At 53.6% G+C, this 23,699-nt stretch overlaps 1 long non-coding RNA gene across 1 annotated transcript; it reads right to left on the bottom strand.

Annotated features, from left to right (window-relative positions):
• Window positions 1-628: 628 nt before the first annotated feature.
• On the bottom strand, window positions 629-21,848 carry LOC129021524 (uncharacterized). The gene is made up of 3 exons (XR_008496082.1): window positions 21,771-21,848; window positions 7,816-7,999; window positions 629-1,213 (listed from the first exon to the last, which is right to left on the bottom strand). It is a non-coding gene; the product is annotated as an uncharacterized LOC129021524 (long non-coding RNA).
• Between the last annotated feature and the right edge of the window lie 1,851 nt (window positions 21,849-23,699).

The following is a 23,699-nucleotide window of genomic DNA, read 5'->3' as shown; positions in this document are numbered from 1 at the left end:
TGGCCCAGCCAGTCAGCCCCGACCCCAGCAAATCGGGCTTCCCCCAGATGCTGATGGCCCAGCTCTAGGGAGACCAGGGCTCCAGTTGTTCCCCAGCCGGCCCCACTCACTGGGCTCACTCACTGGGCTTTGCCCCGGAGGTCACTGGGCTGAGCCTAAACCTGGGGCTCCAGACCCACGTGGGGCCCCACATGGGTTAGCTATTAATGAGTAGAGCGTGGGTGAGTCCCAGGGTACACAGAGAGGGCCCCTCAGACCAGCAGACCCAGGTCTAGCCTGCTTCTGCTGCTCCTTGTTTGGTGGCCTTGGACTTAGCTTCCCCGAGCCTCAGTTTACTCTCCTGGGAAAGGGCTTAGTAAAACTTCTCCCTAGCTCAGCCCCACCTACCCCGCTCTCCCCTGGTTCACTCAACTCTGGCCTCACTTACTGTTTTCAGAACACACAGAGCTCAGCCCTGTCTCGGGGCCTTTGCCATTTACTGCTTCCTCCACCTGGAATATTCTTCCTCCACACACGCTCAGTCTTTCACATCACTGGGTCTCAGCTCAGTGCCACCTACTCAGAGAGACCACCGGGATCACCGCAGTCAGAATGGAGCCACCCCTCACTCCATGTATCTGAGCTGTGCTTTATGTCTCATAGAATGTAGATTTTATTTCTTTATTCAGCAATTATTTCCTCCATGCCTGGCACTGTCCTCGGTGCTGGGGACAGGGCAAGGAACAGAATAGCCAGCTCCTGCCTGCCCTTCCCAGAGGGCACATCCTCATGGATGAGACAGACAAAGAAAGCAGGGAGAGGGGTGAGGAACTGGGGGGACTATGGCAATTTTAGACTTGGTAGCAGGGAGGCTGCACAGAGCTGGTGACATCTGAGCAGGGAGCTGAAGGAGAGAGGCAGAGTTTGGAGATCTGTGGAAGGGGTCTGGGGAGGAGGTATTTGCCTCCCTGGCTGGAAGCTGCCTCCAGGGATGAGGGCAAAGCATGTTTTCTTGTTCCATTCTTGTCCCCAGCACACAGTAGGTGCTTCATAACACAGTTGTCACTGCTGTTCCTGTGGGCCCTTGGAGGATTATACATGGCCCGAAGTCCTTCTCACATGGGGCCTGTACAAGTGGGCCCCGGGAAGCACGGCGCTGTGAGGAGAGTCCGCCAGGCAGCCTGTGAGGGCGGCGTGGAGAACAGGCCACCTCCAGGGAGATGGGGGGGCAGATCTGCAGGGGAGGAAGAGACGGGGGAGGGGGCTGTGGCCGGGTCTCCGGGGGCCTCCACGCCACGCAGGGACTCTGGACATGATCCTGAGGGCCACCGGCAGCCACTGCAGGGCTCAGGGGAGGGGGTGACATAATGAGATCCAGGTTTTTACAGGCCTTTCTGGCATCCACTGTGGGGAATGGGATGGGTCTGAGTGGGGCCACAGGCTGGAGGAAGGCAGGGCCAGTGAGAGCCGTGGACAGCAGTGCAGGCAGGGAGGACACAGGCCCCGCCGAGGGACTGGCAGGCATAGGCTGCGTTGCCATAGCTGCACCCAGGCCCCGTGAGCTCTCACCCTGCCTGCCCTCACTGTACCCCTCCTGGGCACTCCTTCACCAAGAGCGGCCTGGCTCCCGGCTGCAGGCCAGGCCCTATTCTAGGCCCGGGGGAGGCGGCGCGAACACAGGCCCAAAGCCCTGCCCTCCTGGGAGAACCCACGACAAACATGGTAAACAGATGAAATAGGTGGTGTGTGAGGGCAGCACAGAAGAGAGGAGGGGACAGCTGGGGAAGGGCCAGGCAGTGGTCAGGATGGTGGACAGGGCATGAGCTGGGCCCCCCCAGAAGGAGACTCTACACCAGGCCCTGAAAGAAGGAAGGACGTTTCTGCTGTTGCTGCTAGGGGAAGAGCTTTCCAGGAGGCAAACACCCCTGGCAGGAGCTACAGTGGGGTCAGCCTGGCAGGGGAGGGAGACTGGGCAGGAGAAGCCATGGTCGGGGGTGTGCAGGCTCATAGAAGATCTCTATGAGGACTGGGCTTCTCCGAGTGACACAGGAGCCACTGCAGGGCCTGAGCAAAGAGGGACGGGCCTGACTCTCCTGGGACGGGGCCCCTCTGGCCGCCGGGTAGAGAGTAGACTGCAGGCGGCACGGGCAGAAGCCCCCAGAACAGGGAGGCAGCGGAGTGAAGATGCAGGCGAGATGATGGAGGCTGGCCCGGGGAGGCCGAGGGGATGTGAGCAGCTCTGGGGACTGAGATGTGTTTGGGGTCAGAGTCCATGGGATTCACTGATGCAGTGATGTGGGATGTAAGACAGAGAGAGACACAGAGAGTCAGAGACAGAGACAGAGAATCAGAGACAGAGAGTCAGAGACAGAGACAGAGAGTCAGAGACAGAAAGAGACAGAGGGACACAGAGTCAGAGACAGAGGGAGACAGAGAGGGACACAGTCAGAGACAGTGAGAGACAGAGACAGAGAGTCAGACAGAATCAGAGATAGCGGGAGACAGAGAGTCAGAGACAGAGAGTCAGAGACAGAGTGTCAGAGACAGGGGAGACAGAGAGTCAAAGACAGAGACAGAGAGTCAGAGACAGAGGGACACAGAGTGTCAGAGCCAAAGACAGAGAGTCAGAGACAGAGGGAGATAGAGAGCCAGAGACAGAGTCAGAGACAAACGGACAAAGAATCAGAGACAGAGAGTCAGACAGAATCAGAGACAGAGGGAGACAGAGAGTTACAGACAGAGAGTCAAAGACAGAGTGTCAGAGACAGGGGGAGACAGAGAGTCAAAGTCAGAGACAGAGAGAGACGGAGACAGAGATTCAGAGACAGACAGACACAGAGAGTCAGAGACAGGGACACAGAGAGTCAGAGACAAAGACAGAGACTCAGAGACAGAGTCAGAGACAGAGACAGAGAGTCAGAGACAGAGGGAGACAGAGTCAGAGACAGAGAGAGAGACAGAGATAAGAGAGAGGCAGAGTCAGAGTGACAGAGTCAGAGGGCGAGAGACAGAGAGACAAAGTCAGAAAGACACAGGCAGAGAGAGAGAGACAGAGACGCAGAGAGAAAGAATTAGAGAAGATGAGAGAGAGTTAGAGATGGACGGGGTAAGGGGTTGAGGATGACAGCCAGTGTTCTGGCCTGGCCGGGGGAGAATGCAGTCGCCATTCTCTGGGATGAGGAGGGTTGAGGGTGGAACCGACCTATGTGCAAATATCAGGAGATCCTGGAGAAGCCCGGAGGAGCTGTGCAGGAGGAAGTGGATGTGTGGCTTTGGCGCTCAGGGGGGATGTCCAGATTGTTGATATCAGTGTGGAGGGCAGCAGAGAATCGGTCTTTAAAGTCAGCCAGGGAGGAAGGCGGACGGAAAGGGACAGCAGCCCAGGGATTGAGCCCATGGCCCCCACCCTGAGAGGTGAGGGAGAGATGGGTGAAGAGGCAGAAAATGGACTGAGAAGGGGCAGCCAGGGAACTGGCAGGGAGGGTTCTTCTCACAACCAGGGGAGAACAGCGTTTGAAGGAGCAGCAGGTGTTAGCTGCATCTGATGCTACTGACAGGTCCAGATGGGGAGGTCTGAGAGATGGCGTTGGGCAGGTTTAGAAACGTGATGTTTCTTCGTTTCCTCAGGAGGGGGAGGGGAGACCCTGTGGGGAGTGGATTGCAGGGAGAAGAGGCGAGAGAGACTCTGGAGACAGCAAGAATAGGTGCGTTTTCAGGGCGTTCCAGCAAAGGGCTGGAGAAAAACCGGACAGCTGGAGAAAAACAGGACAGCAGAGAAGGGAGGGGTGCTCAAAGAAGGGTTCTTTTAAAATTCAAGAAAAACGAGCACTTTGTATGGGAAGAGTTTCTGGAGCAAAGTCTCAGGGATGACAAGAGGGAGGAGGTCACTGAATCCTCTCCACGACCCTGGACAGTGAGCAATATTATCATCCCCACTTTATAGACATGGAAACCTCAGCCCAGCGAAGTGGGTTCTCCTGCCCAAGGTCACACAGCCGGGCAGTGGTGGCAAGTCCCTGCAACTCTTCCCGGGCCTGGGCTGTTATCCTGTTTGACAGATTACTAGTTACTAGTCTCATTTCGCAGAGCAGGTTAGTGGCTTAGTTAGGAGGTCGATTTAACAGGCTGTGGGGGGAGAGGCTGTGGGAGGAGCCAGGAGTGACTCCTGGTGCTTAGCACAGTGGTGCCTCTCCCCGGGCTGGGAACTGAGAGAGGAACAGGTTTTCAGAGCTGAGCTCAGTCACGGGTGTGCATGAGATTCCCCATCTGTGAGATGAGGCTGATCGCAGAGCTGACCTCACAGAGATCCTGTGAGACTCAGGAGAGCTGCCGTCAGTCCCAGCACACGGCAAATGCCGGGGGTCGCGTGTTTGTTCTCATTTCTCAGTCTAGCTAGTTGAGTGCACAGTGGGACTTCCAGGCACCAGTGTGCACAAGCAGCTGACTCCTGGGTGAGACTGGTAGGATGAGAAGGTTGATGGGAAGTTCAGGATGACATGGACCTTCGGAGGTCCTTCCTGGAGGAGCCACACAGCTCTGAGTTTAGTCCTGGGCTTGGAGGCCTAGCCTTCAGGGGACCTTCAGGAGCCCTTAAGTAGGTCCAAGGGTGGGGCCTCAGGTGGGTGAGAAAGGTCCTGGGAGAGCCTTCCCTTCTCAAAGCCTGAGGTCTTCATCTGTAGGATGGGTGTTCTGATTCTCGCTTTGTGGCGATGCAGTGACTGTGAAATGTGCTCACAGGTGTCCAGCGATTGCTCAGGGTAGATGGGCTGAATGAACCCTGGGACTAAAAGTCAGGAGGGCTGGGCACCCTCCCTGCTCTGCCCTAATTTGCTGTGTGAACTTGGACACGTAGCCTAACCTCTCTGGGATTTAGCTGTAAAGCCTGGATGGTGTAAGGCCCCCTGCAGCCTGTGCACTTCATCGTTATTTGGAGCTTCCTGATGTTATTAGGTGGTAACACCTTCCCTGCCCGCCCCACTACACCTGAGTTCTTTTGCTACAAAGTCCTGCTTCTTGCCAGGGCAGGAAAGGGGCTGGAGAAAGTAGAATGCAGGTCACCTGGGCCTGAAGGGTTCCACTCTGGGGCAGCCCTGCCCCAGGCACACTCTGAGGTTCCTAGAGTGGCATCTTGGGTGATCCATTCATTGATCTGGGACAGAGAAGCTGTGGGTCCCATTTCTCATCCATCTTACAGATGAGCAAACTGAGATTCAGGGGAAACATGACTCACCTGCCCTCAGAGCCTCCTCTTGCCAAAACTCCAGGCCACCTCTGAGGAGCTGGCTGTCGGGAGGCAGGGATCAGACCCTCAACGGCATCCACAGGCCTCTGACTCTGGCTCCTTCACTAATTCATTCGGCCCATGGATGGCACCTCCAATCCGCCAGGCTCTATCCTGGGCACTGGGGACACCAAGAAGACTCATGTGGACTTCTGGCCTCCTCTAGTGGAAAAGACATATGTGAACAGAAACCAAAAGCAATTGAGAGGGGGCTGGATGGGAAGGTGGCTCACGCCTGTAATCCCAGCAGTTTGGAAGGTCAAGGTGGGCAGATGGCTTTAGCCCAGGAGTTTGAGACCAGCCTGGGAAACATGGCAAAACCCCATTTTTACAAAAAATTAAAAAAAAATTAGCTGGGCCTGGTGGCACACGCCTGTAGTCCCAGCTATTCAGGAGGCTGAGGTGGAAGGATCGCTTGAGCCTGGGAGGTCGGGGCTGCAGTAAGCTATGATTGCACCACTGCACTCCAGCCTTAGCAACAGGGTAAAACCCTGCCTCAAAAATAAATAAATAAATAAATAAATAAATAAAATAGAAAGAAATTGAGAGGGGCTGGGGACACTGGGAAGGGAGTGATTCATTCTGATCTAAGGATCTGGGGGTGCTTCCTGGAGGAGGAGCACCCACGATGGCTCTGCAACGCCAAGAGTAACTGTGACCATCTTGGGCTTCAGGGTACAGTCTCACCTTCCCAGTCCCCAGTGAGGCAAGTCCTACCCCTAGTCCCACTTTACAGATGAGAAGACTGAAGATCAGAGAGCTGAAGTGATGTGTCCAGGGTCACATGGCTTGTGAGAGGGGCCTGAGCCCATTCCCAAGGTCCTGGCAGGGATCAGTCCCAAGACCCACCGTCCCCAGGCCAAGGAGGCAAGGAAAGACCCCCGCCCCTGGGGCCCCCAACCCAGGAGGCCCAGGCCTTCCTCCGGCCTGGCGTCCCCAATGCCCAGTTTCACTTCCCGAAACACAGGCCTATTTTGGATCCTGCTGACTTCCTTTCTTACCCGTGGCCGTTCAGGCTCCGAGGACTGGGCAACCGTAGGATGGATCTGGTGCCCCTGGGCCTTTCCCAACCTGCTCTTACACCACCCTGGAACGGGTGGAACTGCCAGGGCTGCCACCACCTTCTCCCGGCCCAGCCCGCCATGGCCCCTCAGGGAGGGTACCAACCGCAGGGTGCCTGGCAGGGCCCCTGCCACACGCCAGCTCAGAGGTCCTGCTCCCAGCCCATGCCAGCCTGAGCCGGACAGAGCAGGAGGCTCTGTCCAAACCCCAGCCCCACAGTGTCCTGGCCTTGTGACCTCGAGCAAATTATTTTCCTCCGTGAGCCTCAGTTTCCTTCTCTGTGACAGGAGATGAGGGTGATCTCCCACCTAGAATTGTTAGGAAAACCACTCAAGTTCAACAGCACGTCATTACCAAGCATCTACCATGCTCCAGGCCTGTTTTGGGCATGGGCCACTCAAAGAACCTTGTCCTCAGGAAGCTGAAATCCTGATGGGGGAGAGAGCTAGGAATAAACACTATGAATAAGTTCATTAAATGGTACATTAGAAAGTGAAGCACATTTTGGAGAAAATGGAGCCGAGAAAGCATGTGTGTGTGACGGGAGGAGATGTGGGGCCACGTTAAACGGGGTGGTTAGGGAGGCCTCCTGGGAAGGTGGCATCTGACAACAGGAAGGAGAAGATGGAGCTGGCCCTGCAGACATCTGAGGAAGGGCACTCCAGGCAGGGGGCCCAGCATGTGCAGACACCCGCCCGGAGGCAGGAATGCCCAGAAGTTGTGAGTGTGCCGCAGCAAGGGGTTGGGCAAGAGCCTTGGGGACACATGGCCAGAATGGGCAGGGTGGCCAGAGCACAGGGCCCTCGAGGGCCAGGCTCAGGACTTATTCTGAGTGAGGTGGGGAGCCACAGGGGCTTTGGAGTAGGGGAGGGGTGCGATCTGACTCTTGTTTCAGCCATTTCCCTCTGGCTGCGTTATGGAGGGTGGGTGGCAGGGCCAGGTTGGAGGTCAGGTTCAGGGAGAGGTTGCTGGGGGTGTCAACAACGGGGCGGTGAGATGTGGTCAGATTCTGGTTATATTCTGAAGGTGGAGCCAAAGGGATTTGCTTATGGATCAGATGTAAGGGGTGAGAGAAAAGGGCCAGGGGCAGAGATGACTCCATGGCTTTTGGCCTGACCCTCCCAAGTCTCCTGACTCCCATCCCATGCTCCTGCAGGCCAGTCAGTCCCGATTAGCCAGAGGGGTCTCTTGAGAACCCAAGCCAGATGGTGTCTAGACCTTTCCAATCCAGTGGCTCCCCATGGCTGTGGTCTGGAGTCCACACTCCTTGCTTGGCCTGGCCCCAGCCCACCTCCCCAGCCACTCTTAAGCCCACTGGCCTCAGCTCATACTGTGTGCCAGCCTCGGGGCCTTTCCATTTGCTACGCAGGGTTCCAGTCTGTTGCTCAACCACTCGGTGGCCCTGGAGATGACACATCTTTTGGGGCGCCCTCAGTTTCTCCTTATGTAAAAGGGTAAGTTTAGACCCCTTGAGCCCTAAAGAGAGTCCTTACGTTTGCAGACTTTGGGGATTTGCAATCCATGAAGAAGTCGCCCTTCTCTGCCCTTCTCTTGCCTGGTGAGACCTTGGGCAAGGTGCTTCATGCTCCCTGCTCTCTGCAGTCTTATCCACCTCCTGGGGTCTCTCTCAGGTACTTCCGGCTGGAAAAGGAGAGATGTGTTCCTGAGATCATGTTCCTGGAGGAGGGTAAAGATTCAGACAGGCTGGGCACGGTGGCTTATGCCCGTAATCCCAGCCGCTCGGGAGGCTGAGGCAGGTGGATCACCTGACGTCAGGAGTTCAACACCAGCCTGGCCAACATGGTGAAACCCTACCTCTACTAAATACAAAAAAATTAGCTGGGCATTGTGGCGCATGCCTGTAATCCCAGCTACTTGGGAGGCTGAGACAGGAGAATCGCTTGAACCTGGGAGGCAGAGGTTTCAGTGAGCTGAGATTGCACCATTGCACTCCAGCCTGGGCAACAAGAGCGAAACTCCATCTCAAAACAAAAACAAAAGATTCAGACAGACCTGGGTGGGCTGGGAAAGTTCCCTTCCCCACCATGAGCCTCCGTTTCCTTGCTTGTAACATGGTGCTCATGATCGCTGAGCAGTCTGGTGACCACAGAGGAGGATGCCTGGTCCACTCAGTCATTCAACAAGCATCCACTGAGTGCCTGCCAGTGGGCAGGGCCTGGGCTGGGTGCTGCATACAGTGGGGAAGAAAGATTCAGCCTTGCCGTCACGGAGCTAGCCCCTACAGGCACCAGGCAAATGATGTGATTGACTAACAGGGCACACCTCAGGCCTGGTTTCCAGGGGAGACAGGGCTGTACCTGCACTTCCCACCAACGCCTGCTGCCCAGGTTCTCCCCAGCCTGCCAGCCCCAGCTCAGGATCTCTCTCCAGGACTCCACTCCCCAGGGCCAACTCAACTCTGTCTTCACCCTTTGGTTCCTGGGCTCTTCAGAGCAAGTGACCCCAAGAGCAGGCTCGGGCATAAGCCCTGTTTCTGCAAGTCACAGCCTGTGGAACTTAGACAAGTCACTGGCCTTAGCCTTGGTTTTCACACTTGTAAAGTGGGAGAATAATAGAGCCTGCTTTTTTTTTTTTTTTTTTTTTTTTTGACAGAGTCTCGTTCTGTCGCCCAGGCTAGAGTGCACTGGTGTGATGTGGCTCACTGTAACCTCCACCTCCTGGGTTCAAGCAATTCTCCTATCTCAGCCTCCCAAGTAGCTGGTATTACAGGCACCCGCCACCACGTCCAACTAATTTTTGTATTTTTAGTGGAGAAGGGGTTTCTCTACGTTGGCCAAACTGGTCTTAACTCCTGACCTCAAGTGATCTGCCCACCTCGACCTCCCAAAGTGCTGGAATTACAGGCATGAGCTGCCATGCCCGGCCTTGAGCCTGATTTTTATAGGGCCCTTATGAGGATTCAGTGGGTTGTGGAGTAGCAGTGGGCTCAAACAGTCACTGTGATCTTTGAAGCCCTTCTCTGACATTTTCTCCAGTGGCCCTGAGGGCACAAAGCTGGGAGCTGATACTTCTTATGCCAGAGCCTTGGTACAGAGAGAGGACTTAGTCACTCCCCTTGTTCCTGGCCAGGTCAGCTCTAGAGTTCATGTTTATTAGAAACTGTCTCAGACCTTCCCTGCTCTGGGTACTTTGTTCTATTGACTAGTTAACCCAGAATTCCCCCATTTCACAGATGAGGAAACTGAGGTACAGAGAGGTTAAAAGCACCCGAGCAAGGTCACACAGCTGGTGAGTGGCAGAGCTGGGGTTCTAACCCAGGCCGCCTGGCACTATCCTGCTACCCAAATCCTTAGAACGCTTCTGCCGACATTATCCACTCCCACGGGTTGCCCTGTGGTGTGATCCGTCATCTGAAGCCTCAGGGTCATCCAGGGTCAAGGCCAGGAATCCTCTGCCTCAGCCTAGCAGGAGAAAGGTATCAGAGTTCAAAAACTACAGATTCCCAGCGGAGTGCGGTGGTTCCCGCCTGTGATTACAGCTACTCAGGAGGCCAAGGCAGGAAGATCGCTTCAGTTTAGGAGTTCAAGACCAGCCTGGGCAACATAGCAAGGCCTTGTCTCTACAAAAAAATTTAAAAAATTAGCCAGGCATGGTGGTGCATGCCTATAGTCCCAGCTACATGGGAGGCTGAGGCAGGAGGATCACTTGAACCTGGAAGTTGGAGGTTGCAGTGAGCTGCGATCACACCACCCTGGGCAACAGAGCCAGAAACCATCCATTTATTTTATTTTATTTATTATTATTATTATTTCTGAGACGGAGTCTCCCTCGGTTGCCCAGGCTGGAGTGCAGTGGCGCGATCTCGGCTTACTGCAAGCTCCGCCTCCCGGGTTCATGCCATTCTCCTGCCTCAGCCTCCCGAGTAGCTGGGACTACAGGTGCCTGCCACCACGCCCAGCTAATTTTTTGTATATTTAGTAGAGACAGAGTTTCACCATGTTAGCCAGGATGGTCTTGATCTCCTGACCTCGTGATCTGCCTGCCTCAGCCTCCCAAAGTGTTAGGATTACAGGCATGAGCCACTGTGCCTGGCCAAAACCACCAATTTAAAAAGAAAAAGAATTATAGATTCCTATTGTCCCCACCTTGCTATTGACCGGCTGAGAACACCCTAGGCTGATCCCTGCCCTCTGTGCCTGTTCCTGCCTTTGTCAGATGGAGAGCAGAAAGCCTTCCAGCTTCATCACCCCTGGGGTCATACCTCAGCCCTGTCCTGTGCCTGAGGTATGACCAGCATCATGAGGAAGGTATGTGAGCCTTCCTCCATCCAGCATCCCTCTGGGGCTGTTTTCCTCGTCTAGCAAATGGAGCTGACACTACCTGCCCTTGTGGAGCCCTCAGCTGGCTGGGAGAGCCCCCGAGAGAGCGCAGATGTGGGTGTGCACTGTAAACAGCACGCAACCCTTGGGGCTCCCTGTGTCTCCCAGCCCACCTTCTGAAGGCAGGGCCTCTCACCACCTCAGCTCCCAGGGAAGGGTGGAGCCCCTCAGGTCCTCAGCGGCCTCCCCTCTTCCTCACCACCAGGTCTGCTCTGCATGGGTGCCTGGAGGGAGGAGCTTTTGTGAGCAGAGACAGCCGTATACTGGTCCCAAAGAATGGGGAGGTGGTCTGCCCATCCATTCAACGGCTGAGCATCTCCTCTGTGCCAGGCCCTGTGCTGGGTGTCAGGGACACCGCAGGGACAAAGACAGATCCAGTCTCTGACCTCATAGAATTCACAGCCAGGGGTGCAGTGGACAGTTCTCAATCAAGGAACAACATAAATGTGAAATGCAGGAGTGGTTAAGTATTACAAAGGAAGGGCATAGGACTCTGTAAGAGTGCGTCCTGGAGAAGGGGTCTGGGGGTGTTCAGGAGGTGATGATGGAGCTGAGTGCTGTTAAGGATGAGTTGGAGCTAATCAGGTGAATTTCGCCGGGCGCAGTGGCTCACGCCTGTGATCCCAGCACTTTGGGAGGTTGAAGCGGGTGGATCACTTGAGCTCAGGAGTTTGACACCAGACTGGCCAACACGTGAAACCCCATCTCTACTAAAAATACAAAAATTAGCCAGGCGAGGTGGTGGTGAGCGCCTGTAGTCCCAGCTACCTCGGAGGCTGAGGCAGGAGAATCGGTTGAACCTGGGAGGCGGAGGTTGCAGTGAGTCAAGATTACACCACTGCACTCCAGCCTGGGCAACAGAGCAAGACTCCATCTAAAAAAAAAATAGGTGAATTTGTGGTAAGCGGGGGAAGGGCTTGTGCAAAGGTCCTGGGGTGGGAGGGAGCTGGAAAATTCCAGGAAGCAAAGGAAGGTCAGTGTATCTGAACTGCCCAGTGATGGCCAGGGAGGTGAGCAGGGGTCAGACCTGACTGGGCCGGTTGTGGGCTTCACAGAGCCGAGAGAGAAGAATCTCAAAACCATCCAAACTCCTCATGGCACAGATGGGGAAACTGAGGCCCTGTTGGGTAAGGGACATGGCCAAAGTCAGAGAAAGTCAGGGGCGGACCCAGGGCTAGGACCCAGGCTTCCTAACTTCTGCCCAGGCCATTTTTTGCATCTGGGTAGTGGCCTGAGAAGAGGGGGAGAAAACCAACACAACTTAGCACCTGCAGTGTGGCCGGAGTGCTGCGTGTATCTGCACATGCACACACTTCACCGCTGGGCCCCTGCACCTGAGACTAAGGCCTTGGCCCTAGGAATCCCTTCTAAGAAGAGAGGAAAGGGAACCTGTGGAGGTGATCTGATGCAGCCCCCTGCCACTGACTCAAGGCCTCACCCCATTGTCACCTTTGAAATGCTCTGTAGCAAATAGGAATTATAATCCCCATTTTGATTATAATCCCCATTTTGTGGATGAACAAACCGAGGGAGGGAGAAAATGAGGCAGTGATCCAAAGTCCCACAGGATCTGTCAGTCAAAGCTGTCTCAACTCCTAGCTTAGTGCTCTTTCCTAGGCCAAGCACAGCCCAGGTTTTAGCCATCTGGCAGGGCAGAAGTCCCTCCTTCTGTCTAACTGAAATCTCTCTTGCTTTCATATATTAGCTTCTTATTTGGCTTGCTGAAGATATGGAGAAGCTCCGTGTTCCACCTCATGGTCCCTGACTATCCATCTTGAAGGGGACTGAGCTGGGGATAGGAGACTCAGGGACTTCCCCCACCACAACACCACAAATCTGAACCCAGGGCGTGAGTTTGCTGGGGTGGGGTGGGGAAGGTGGCAGGCCATTTGCCAGTGAGCCTTTCCTCTGAGGGAAGGTTCTGGGAAACCTCTAGAAGAATTCCCCAGGGGCAAAGCCCTTCTAGATCACCCCAAGGACAGACACTCTCCCTGGGATGCAGCTGTCCAGGGGCTGAGCTCACGGCCAGTGGCTGGCAGAACTCAAGGCCTCAGATCCACCCCCATGGCTAGAGGCAGCCTTGCGTCTCCTCCACATACATGCCTGTACGACTTGCTTGTCAGAAACCACTCAACAAAATCCAATTTATAGAGCCAATATGAAAATGGGGGGAAAATTCCTCTAAACAAAAACCACCTTTTTTTCAAGTCAGGGAGGAGGAAGGCCCAACATCTGGGCTTCCACAGGAGCAGGCCCCATGTGGGAGGTCAGCCCAGCCTGGACCTAGTATTTAATTGGCATCTTTCTGCAGAGAGAACCACAGCTCTCCAAAGATGTCAAGGCTCAGTGTGTCTAGTATTTCCTGAGAAATCTAAGGTTATAGAGATGCTGGTGGCAATTTATTGGGGGCCTACTATGTGCTGGGCAGTGTGCTAAGTGCTTTTTTTTTTTTTTTGAGACAGAGTCTCGCTCTGTTGCCCAGGCTGGAGTACAGTGGCTCTTGGCTCACTGCACCCTGCGCCTCCTGGGTTCAAGCGATTCTCCTGCCTTAGCCTCCCAAGTAGCTGGGATTACAGGTGCCCACCACCATGCCTGGCTAATTTTTGTATTTTTAGTAGAGACGGGGGTTCACCATGTTGGCCAGGCTGGTCTCGAACTCCTGGCCTCAAGTGATCTTCCCACATCGGCCTCCCAAAGTGCTGGGATTACAGACGTGAGCTGCCGTCCCCGGCCTGTGCTAAGTGCTTTTATGTGGACCACTTCACTTAAACCCTGACAACAACCCCATATAGGAGGCGCTGTTATTGTCAACACCTTATGGACGAGGACATTGAAACTCACAGGGGCTAAATCACTCAGTCAAGGTCACACAGCTGGTGAGAGCAGGCACAAGACTCAAATGCAGGCAGTCTGGCTCCAGAGCCCTCACTCTTAACGTTTTGGGCCTGAGGCAGTGGGATGTAGACAGGAGGGCACTGGGGGACACAAGGCTGGACTGAGGGCCCAGATCTGCCGTCAAGTGCCTGGATGAGTCTCTGTCCCTTTCTGGGCCTCAGTTTCCCCATTCCTAAAGTGGACCAGATGACCTCAAACCGTTGCCTAGGCCAGCTTTGGCATTCTCTCCCTTTCAGGGAGGGTTGAAGTGCCATTATTAGCATGTGAAAGCCTCTGAGAAGTCCTGCAGTAAAGAAAACCCAGTGAGTGGTTAACAGGAAAAGGTGACCCCCAAAAATAGTTACCTCATGGTTTGCAAGGATTTCAGGAATATGAACTTGGATTGAGTGCCCTGTCGGTAAGTCAGTCAGTTGACAACTATTTATTAATAGGCCCTTTGGGAGATGAAAAATGAAGAAGACATGACCCTGTCTTTGAGTAGCTCCTTGTCGGGGAAGAAGGTAGCTAGGTGGAAGAGAATAACCACATCAGGTGGTCACTGCATGAAGGAGACCAGCCGGGGAGCTTGAGGTGCCAGGAGAGAACAGATATCTTATCTTGCCTAGGGGTCAGGGGAAGCATGGCAGACGGAGTGACAATCAAATGGGATCTTGAAGGATGGGTAGGAGTTTTTCAGGAAGAGAATTGGTGGGGAAGGGCAGTCCCAGTGATTGAGGGGAACAGCATATACAGATGATCCCCAACTTAACAAGGGATCAACTCACAATTTTTCGACTTTACGATGGTGCCAAAGTGATATGTATTCAGCATACTCCTTGACTACAAAGGGGTTACGTCCAGGTAAACCCACTGTTAGAATAAGTTGGAAATGCAGTAAGTTAAAAGCGTATTTTTGCTGGGTGCTGTGGCTCACACTTGTAATCACAGCACTTTGGGAGGCCAAGGTGGGTGGATCGCTTGGGCCCAGAATTTGAGACCAGCCTGGGGAACATGGCAAAACCCTATCTCTACAAAAAATACAAAAATTAGCCAGGTATGATGGCGCACACCTGTGGTCACAGCTACTTGGGAGGCTGAGGCAGGTGTATCACTTGAGTCCAGGAGGTAGAGGCTGTAGTGAGCCGTGATCTCACCACTGCACTTCAGCCTGGGCAACAGAGTGAGACCCTATCTCAAAAAACAAAACAAAACAAACAAAACCAACCAACTGAACAAAGAAAAAAACGCACTTTTGACTGACTGACAATGATATTTTCAACTTACAATGGGTTTATCAGGACTTAACTGCACTGTAAGTCAAGGAGCATCCAAACAAGTCTGAACACAGTCTTGCTGTTCAGGGGAATGGAAGGTTCAGTGTGGTTGGCACAGAGAGAAGCAGAGGCTGGAACAAGATGGTGAAAGGCCTCGAATGCCACACCAAGGAGTTTGAACTTTATTCTGGTGTACCAGAGGGGAAAACCTAGAGGCCAGGAGTGCAGAGAGGAGGCTGCTACAGCCATCTGGGCCAGACCAGAGGGGGTCTGACTGCATTGAACAAACGGTACATCTGTCAGGGCTCATGGGGTTGCAGGAAATCCAGCACTGAGAGACCTAAGTGAGGAAGAAAAGGGCCTTTAGGTGGGGTTGAACCTAGGGGCTCAAAGGGTGTTGTCAGAAATCTTTTTTTTGAGACGGAGTCTCGCTCTGTCACCCAGCCTGGAGTATAATGGCAAGATCTCGGCTCACTGCAACCTCTGCCTCCCAGGTTCAAGTGATTCGCCTGCCCCAGCCTCCCGAGTGGCTGGGATTACAGGCATGCTCCACCACACCCGGCTAATTTTTGTATTTTTAGTAGAGATGGGGTTTCGCCATGTTGGCCAGGCTGGTCTCGAACTCCTGACCTCAGGTGATCTGCCTGCCTCGGCCTCCCAAAGTGCTGGGATTACAGGCGTGAGCCACCGCACCCGGCCGGTGTTCTCAGAAATCTGGTTACAATCACGGTGTTTGGGGCATGGGATGTTTCAGTGGCCTAGTCATTCAATGCTTTCAGTGGTCAGGTCAGTACGGCTCCAGCAACATGCTCTGAATATGAAGGAGGCGGTTTCTCAAAGGGATTTCAAGATGCTGTTACCAGGAGAAGAAAGTTACTATGCAGGTAAAAGCAGCAGCCCATCTTGGTGGATGGCGAGTGCTGCGGACTTGAGAGGAGGATGGACACTTTCCCAGCCCAGGCCCCCTGCGGTTCTGAGGCTGAGGCATGTAACTCAGGGCTGGTGTGGTCAGGGCAAGCTTCATGGAGGAAATGGCCTGGAAGAAAGACCTGAGCAATTAGGTAGGGTCTGGATAGGCAGAGTGGGCATTGCAGGAGAAGGGGCCAAGAGACAGAGGTGCAGAGGTGAGAATGAGCCTTAAGTGTTTGGCTGCCTGTGACGTGCCAGGTCCAGAGGGCTGGTAGAGGGAGGTGAGGCTGAAGCTAGATGTTAGAGGTTCTCGAAGGCCAAGCACACTCTGGCCTGACTAGCAGGCCTCTTACAATACATAGGTCAGGGGGAAACAGTGGCTTCATTGCTCAGCAGCCTCGCATGGCTCCCCATGTCCCACCAGGGAGGCCCAAGGCTTAGCCAAGCATTCAAAGCCCCAGCATGCCCACTGCCTGCTTCTAGGGCCCTGGTGCTCTCCCAGGTGGGCATGCCCACCACAGTCCAAACAGATCGCTCCCTTTTCCCTCCAAACCTCCACTCGGCTGCTTCTCTGGCCTAAAACACACTCCCGCTTTGGTATCTCCATCTACCTGCTGAAGGCTGGTTAAAGGTTTCAGCCTTAAAGAAGCCTCCCATGGAAAGGGCCTGCTCTCAGTTTTCAACTCCCAGAGCTCTTCCTTTTTATTTTTATTTATTATTTATTTATTTATTTATTTTTGAGATGGGATCTCACTCTGTCACCCAGGCTGGAATGCAGTGGCCACTGAAAGCACTCCACGCCCCCCTGACCACTATGATTGTCACCAGATTTCTGACCATCATAGCTCACTGCAGCCTCCAACTCCTGGGCTCAAGCAATCTTCCTGCCTCAGCCTCCTGAGTAGCTGGAACTACAGGTGCACACCACCACACCCCACTAATTTTCAAAATTTTTTGTAGAGATGGGGTCTCACTATGTTGCCCAGGCTGGTCTCAAGCTCCTGGCCTAAAGTAATCCTCCTACCTTGGCCTCCCAAAGCACTGAGATTATAGATGTGAGCCACCGTGCCCAGCCAAGAGCTTTTTTCTAGTGTTTTTTTTTTTTTTTTTTTTTTTTTTTGAGACAAAGTCTTATTCTGTTGCCTAGACTGGAGTGCAACAGCATGATCTCAGCTCGCTGCAACCTCCGCTTCCCAGGCTCAAGGGATTCTCCTGCCTCAGCCTCCTGAGTAGCTGGGATTACAGGTGTGCATCACCACAGCTGGCTAATTTTTGTATTTTTAGTAGACATGGGGTTTCACCATGTTGGCCAGGCTGGTCTTAACTCCTGACCTGAAATGATCCACCCACCTCAGCCTCCCAAAGTGCTGGGATTACAGGTGTAAGCCACCGTGCCAGGCCCGTTTTTTTTTTGTTGTTGTTGTTGTTTTTAATGCCCATTGGCCCAGCCAGCCTGAGTGGGGCGGGATGGCAGTAATGTGCCCCGGCTTTAGAGCCAGGCAAATCTGGGTGCAAACCCTCCTCCTGCCCCCCACTAGCTGTGCAACCTCAGCACATTTAAGCCCTGTATGAGGCTTACATGTAGTTATAGGTACAAAGTTCTTGGCACATAGTAGGCCCTCATGCAGCTTTCACCATTTTGGTTATTTGAAATATGTCCACTTCAACCTTCTATGAGCTCAGGCCAGGCAGGAACCACACTTGTTTTTTTTCTGCCTGCACTGCCTGGCACACAGAAGGGGGCTGACTTGTAAGGGCTGACCTATCAGTTTTCCTGGGCTGGGCAGACCCAGGCTCCCCTCCCCTCCCTGCCTGGGTGAGGCTGGGGTAGGCCTGAGGGCCCTACACCTGCTCCCTGAGACTGACCCAGCAGGCTGCTGGGTGCCAGCATCCAGCATCAATAAATTACTGGTGAGTTCAGGTGACGGGACAGATCCAGTGTCAGCTTCCTTTGTGTCCTGCAGGGAGGCTCAGGCCCTGGGATCCCCCTTCACAGGCCTCCCCCAACAAGGGCTCCATCGAAATGACAGAGTTGCCCACCTACTGTGTGTCAGGCCCCACCTAGGCACTTTGCACCGTATTTGATTGACGCTTCGCAAAGATTCTGCAAAGCAGGCACTAGCTCCGTTTTACAGACGAGGAAACTGAGGCTTAATGAAGGGAAGCGACTTGCCAAAGACAAAATGAACATAAGCAAAAAAGGCCTCTGCCTCTCCAATTCAGCAGAAATCTTCCTGGATCTCATTGCAGTGTATAGTCAAAATACACACTCTCTCTCTCTCTCTCTCTCTCTCTCTCTCTCAGGGATTTTCATTCATTCATTTATTCAGTAAACACATATGAGACACCTACTATGTGTCAGGCATTGTTCTGGATGTTGGAGATACCGCAGTGAACAGGACAGAGCCCTGCCCTCTAGGAATGTACATTCCAGTAGGTGAGATGAACAGAGATAGGAAACAAATACATATGTATTATAAAGGAAGGTGGCACTGAGTCTATGAGGATGAACCAAGTAAGGAAAGGGAATGGAGGGCCACTGGGGGACTTTTAAGAAGGGCAGTCAAGGAAGGCTTCTCAGGGGAGGTGACATTTGAATGAAATCCCTCGACAAGTTAGTTCTCTTATCTCTTTATGCTTTAGTTTCTGGAAAAAAGGGGATGCTGGACTTGAGGGGATCTCAAACTCTGCAAGGTGGACAGAATTTTTTCCCACTCAGTCGTAATTCCACAGGCAGTGTGGCACGGGCCACTGCAGGAGTGGAGACACTTTTCTCCTCCCCTCCGCTTTGCCCAGTGCTCCATCTTCCGGTCCAAAGGACCCTTAGGGCACTTAGAGAGGGACTTCTCGAAGGTGCTCATCTGGGCACCCCACTCCCCTGCCATGTGTTCTCATGGCAACTTTTTTTTCTGAGACAGAGTCTCACTCTGTTGCCCAGGCTGGAGTGAAGTGGTATGATCTCGGATCACTGCAACCTCTGCCCGCCGGGTTCAAGCAATTCTCCTGCCTCAGCCTCCGGAGTAGCTGGGATTACCGGTGCCCACCACCACACCTGGCTAATGTTTGTATTTTTATTTGTTGGGGGGGGGTTTCACCATATGGGCCAGGCTGGTCTCGAACTCCTGACCTCAGGTGATCTGCCCACCTTGGCTTCTCAAAATGTTGGGATTACAGGCGTGAGCCACCACACCCAGCCTCATGGTAACTTTTTGTTTTTAATTCTAAACCCATTTGTTATGATTTTTTTTTTTTGAGACAGTCTCACTTTGTCTCCCAGGCTGGAGTGCAGTGGCACAATCATAGCTCACTGTAGCCTCTACCTCCAGGGCTCAGGCAATCCTTCCACCTCAGCCTCCCAAGCAGCTGGGACTACAGGTGCACACCACCACTGCTGGCTAATTTTTTTGTACTTTTTTGTAGACGTGGGGTTTGGACATTTTGTCCAGGCTGGTCTTGAATTCCTGGGCTCAAGCAATCCACCCGCCTTGGTCTCCCAAAGTTCTGGGATTACAGGGGTGAGCCACTGTGCCTGGCCTGTCATGATCTTTTGAAAATCAGCTAGTCCCTGAGCTTCATGGGTCAGGTCCCTCTTGTTTATTACTATATTCCAAACACTAAGCGTGGTGGCTGACATACAGAAGATGCCCAAATAAACTTCTGAATGATGGATGGGCATAATGACAATAGGAGCTAGCATTTGTTGAGTGCTTATTCTCATGACAGCCCTGTGAGTTAGGGATAATTATTAATATTCCCATTTTATCGGCACTGAACACTGAGGCTTAGAGAGATTAAGGGACTCAGTCACTCAACAGCAGAGCCTGTTAGGAGAAGCACAATAAATGATGATGGATGGATTGATTATGGAGGAAGCATAGTAGCATGGTGGAAAATGCTGTAGACTTCAGTCTAGCACCTGCTTTTTGAGGATAAGCCCATTCATTCATTCATTTGCTTCGTTGCTTATTTATCCATTTATTCAATAATGATTCAGCCTCAACTCCCGTGCTGGGCACTGGTCAACACAGGTAATGAGGCCATCGTGAAATGCTGTGGTCAGAGCTGGGAGGGGGAAAGCCCAAGGCTCTGTGAGTGACCAGAGAAAGCCCCTGACCCAACCTGAGAGGTCAGGAGGCCTTTCTAGAGAGGCGGGTGTACAGCAGCGGCTCAGCATGGCTGGCAGACTGCAGGGGGGATGCTATAGAATGGGGGATGGCAGGTGGTGGCACAAGACCTTGACAGAAGGGGCACCAGCACCCAGTGGTGGAAACTACCTCTCCCCAAGGCTCTGGGGCCTCTCTGCTCTTCCTGGCCCTTGGGTGGACAGGCCTCTGTGAGAGCCTGAGTCACTCTGCCCCACCCCAGGCCTGGAACTTCCTGTGGCACAGTCAGGGCCACCTCACTGTCGAGTTGCAGGCATTCCCGCTCATCTGGGCCGAGGGTCAGAGCTCAGTGAAAGGCAGGTGATATGGGCCAAATCAGGCAAAGGCCAGGTACCCGGTTCTGTCCCGTGGCCCTGAGCCTCTTTGCTCCTGTGGGACTCAGTTTACCCATCTATCAGAGGCAGGGTTTGGACTGTATACTCTGAGAACCCTTCATCACCAAGCTCTTGTGACCCATTACGTTACTATCTGTATTCGGAGTGGACGTGAGCCCTGGGGGCTTGGACTCCCTGTGCTTCAACTTCAGTCTCCCTTGGACACCTGGATTAAGTGTGAAAAAAAAAAAAAAATCCAGAGGCCGGACATGGTGGCTCATGCCTGTAATCCTAGCACTTTGGGAGTCCAAGGTGGGAGAATCACTTGAGCCCAGGAATTTGAGACCAACCTGGGCAACAAAGAGAGACTCTGTCTCTACAAAAAATAATTTTAAAAAAAATAGCTGGGTGTGGTGGTGCATGCCTGTGGTCCCAGCTACTGAGGAGGCTGAGGTGGGAGGATCACTTGAGCCTGGGAGGTAGAGACTCCAGTGAGCAGCAATTGCACCACAGCACTCAGCCTGGGAGACAGAGCAAGACCCTGTCTCAAAATTTTTAAAAACGCAGAGGATCTCCTGGCCTTTGATTCATGGGGCAGCCTACTTTGTCCTTTGGCAGGTGTCTAGAATGGGAATCAAAAAGGAGCAGCTGCCCCCTGGGACCATGATTGCATTCCCCCAGGAGTTGGGCATTGTGGGAGACTTACCCCACACCCCACCCAGCATGCCCCTCCTAAAGGACCCCAGTGACACGGATAGGCTGAAGACCCAGGATCTGTTTCTGCAAAAGTGGGGATGGGCCGCAGTAGGCCGTTCTCACTCCTTGGCCGTTCCACTCTCCCAGGAGCCCTTGGGGCAAGAGGCTGGGACGTGCCTGGTGCAGTGAGCTGTCACACAGTGGGGACAGCTCCAGGCCTCTGACCTCCAAGACCACAGACCTCTGGACCCCTGCAGCTGCCCTCCTCTCCGCACTTCTTCTCTACCCCATAGTCCTGCTCGTTTAAAACTCGCCAGTAGCTCCCATGGCAGCTGGAATGCCATCCAAAGTATTTCCCAGGGTCTTCAAGACTACTGCCCTCCAACCCCTCCTCCCTCACTTCAGTCTCACCACACTGGACGCCTTCCAGCTTCTAGAAAATGCCAATCTCCTTCCACCTTGGGGCTTTTGCCCTTGCTCTTCCCTCTTCCTGGAATGCAGGAACAGCGTGCCTTGGCACCTGTCATTTAAGTCACTGCTCAGATGCTACCTCCTTAGAGGGGCCTTCCCTGATCCCCCTAAGAAAAGCAGCCCCTTCTATGCATTATTTGCTATCACAGCTCTCTCTTTCCTTCGTGGCCCATTCCCCGGGCTGTTGTGATCAATAGCTGGTTTGTTCAATAGCCATCTTCCATACCCATTGGTGCACTCCCGTAGGGCAGGGACCTTGGGGATCCCATGACCATATCCCAAGCCCCTGCTGCACAATGGCTGCTAAACAAATGTTTATTGAATGAATGAAGCACAAAAAGCGTCAACAATGCCTGTCTTCCTCCTTGAATACTTCGAGGCCCTATGAGGGAGAAAATGGCACTTACTGGGCACCCGTCACAGGTCAGGCACTCTCATCCTGTTGAATCTCTACATCCGTGACATCCTGTCCCGTTATACAGATGATGAAGTAGGGGCTCAGTGACCTGCCTGAGGTTACCCAGCAAAGGGTGGAATGATGGCTTCATTCCATTGTGAAGTAGCCAAGTGGGACCTGTGAGCATGAAGAATGCCACGCCAAATAATCGTCAGGATTCACTTCCAAATCTGACTCTACCCGAAGCCCATGTTCTTTTCATTATACTATGCATTCTGCCGTGCCAGAACTCAGCCCAAGATTGACAACCAGGTTTTTAGCTTCTGAAAGGCAGGCAAAGACCCAGAATGGGTGGAGAGGTGGTCCGGCTTAGTGGTTATTGAAGTGGGTCCTGGAACTGGACAGAGAGACCAGGGCTCACACAAAGACCCCACCACCCAGGCACAGGGCATATTTGCCACAGTTATCATTACCATTGCCAGGCTAGAGCATCTTTGCTCTCAGGAAGAGTCTGCTGGAAGGATAACCGTCAAGGGACACATTGAAAAACTCAGGGTCTGAGCTTCTTAATCACAGAAGCCCCTGCGCCCCTGGGGCTGGCCTTTGGGTAGTGCCTTCCCCGCTCTGAGTGGTCACCTCTTAAAAACGGGCATGCATACCAGCATAGATCCAAAAAGAGCTCTTGGGAAGATAAAGAGGAAAAATGACTGTGGAGTTGTTGGTGTATATAAAGTAACATGAAATGTAAATTATCTAAAAATAATCTCCCATGTGAAATGCAGAGAGAGGTTGGGACTTGGGAGACCTCTAGGGTTCTTTCAGCATTTACTGGCACCTACTGTGTGCCAGGTGTTGTGCTAGGGCCTGTGCATATGAGGATGGGTCAGATATGGCCCTGAGCATCTGGAGCTCCCTGTCTACTGGGGGAAGTGAGCCAGGTACACACAGTGTGGGGCTCTCTCCGAGCGCGGTGAAAGGGGAAGAGTTTGTGTGTGATATGGGAGCAGGAGTCAGATGCACATGAGCTGAACCCACCCCTCCTTCCTGCATGACCTTGAGCAGGTCAGGCCACCTCTCCAAGCCCCAGGTCTTCATCTGTAAAATGGAGCCATTCCCTCTGCCTCTCGGAGTTGCCAGGACATGGCACGTAGTAGGTCCTGGGGTGGGGGACTTTGGGATGGGAGTAGACAGTACTTCCTATGCAGGAAACGGTCCTGCACTAGCCAAAGTCTGGGCCTCAGGACTTGGATGGTTACTTGCCTGCAGGAGTGTCATGGGGACATGGGGTGGACCCCAGGGGACAGCTGGGAGAGAAGTGCAGCAATTCCTCATGACCTGCTAAGGAAGTGGGGGGTAGGGGTGCAGAAATCCTGGGGAATTGACCTGTGCCTTTATTTATGTTGGTAATTTCATTAAGGGTGAGGGGACCAGCTAGCTCTACCCAAGGTCAGATCTGCCCAGGTAGGAGGGGGGCGGTGGGGCTACCTGAGTTTACTCAGCAAGAGATTCTAGGTCAAGGCGCACCCGGGAAGGCAGGGTGTCTCAGGATGAGTTTGTGGATGTGTTGAGTGTTTTCTGAAGCCGAGGTGGGATTGGGCTGAGGCCACTGGCGACTTCCCAGGGGGCCTGGGCCTGTCCCAGAGCAGTGGCGCAGGCAAGCAGAGGCAAAGCTGGCCAAACTTCGGGGAATTCAGGGTGAGGCAAAAGGAGAGGAAGTTTGGGGGCCCCGAAGGGCGGCGATGTGGGGTTCCCCCAGGGGAACACTGCTCTTCTGGCTTCGGCTCACGGGAGAGGTCAAGCCACTTGCGGGAGCGAGGGAGGGGGAGCCTGCCCTACACCTCCCCGGCCGGGCTAAGTGGGGCGGGGCGGCCGGGAGGCCGGCGACTGGGCTGGGGTCTGCGACCTACTCCCCGCGGGACCGCCGCGTCCGGGAGGAGCG

This window comes from Pongo pygmaeus, chromosome 21 (assembly GCF_028885625.2).
Source record: "Pongo pygmaeus isolate AG05252 chromosome 21, NHGRI_mPonPyg2-v2.0_pri, whole genome shotgun sequence".
Lineage (NCBI taxonomy): Eukaryota > Metazoa > Chordata > Mammalia > Primates > Hominidae > Pongo > Pongo pygmaeus.
Note: the sequence above shows the minus strand (reverse complement) of the source record. Positions and strands in the feature narration are given on the sequence as shown.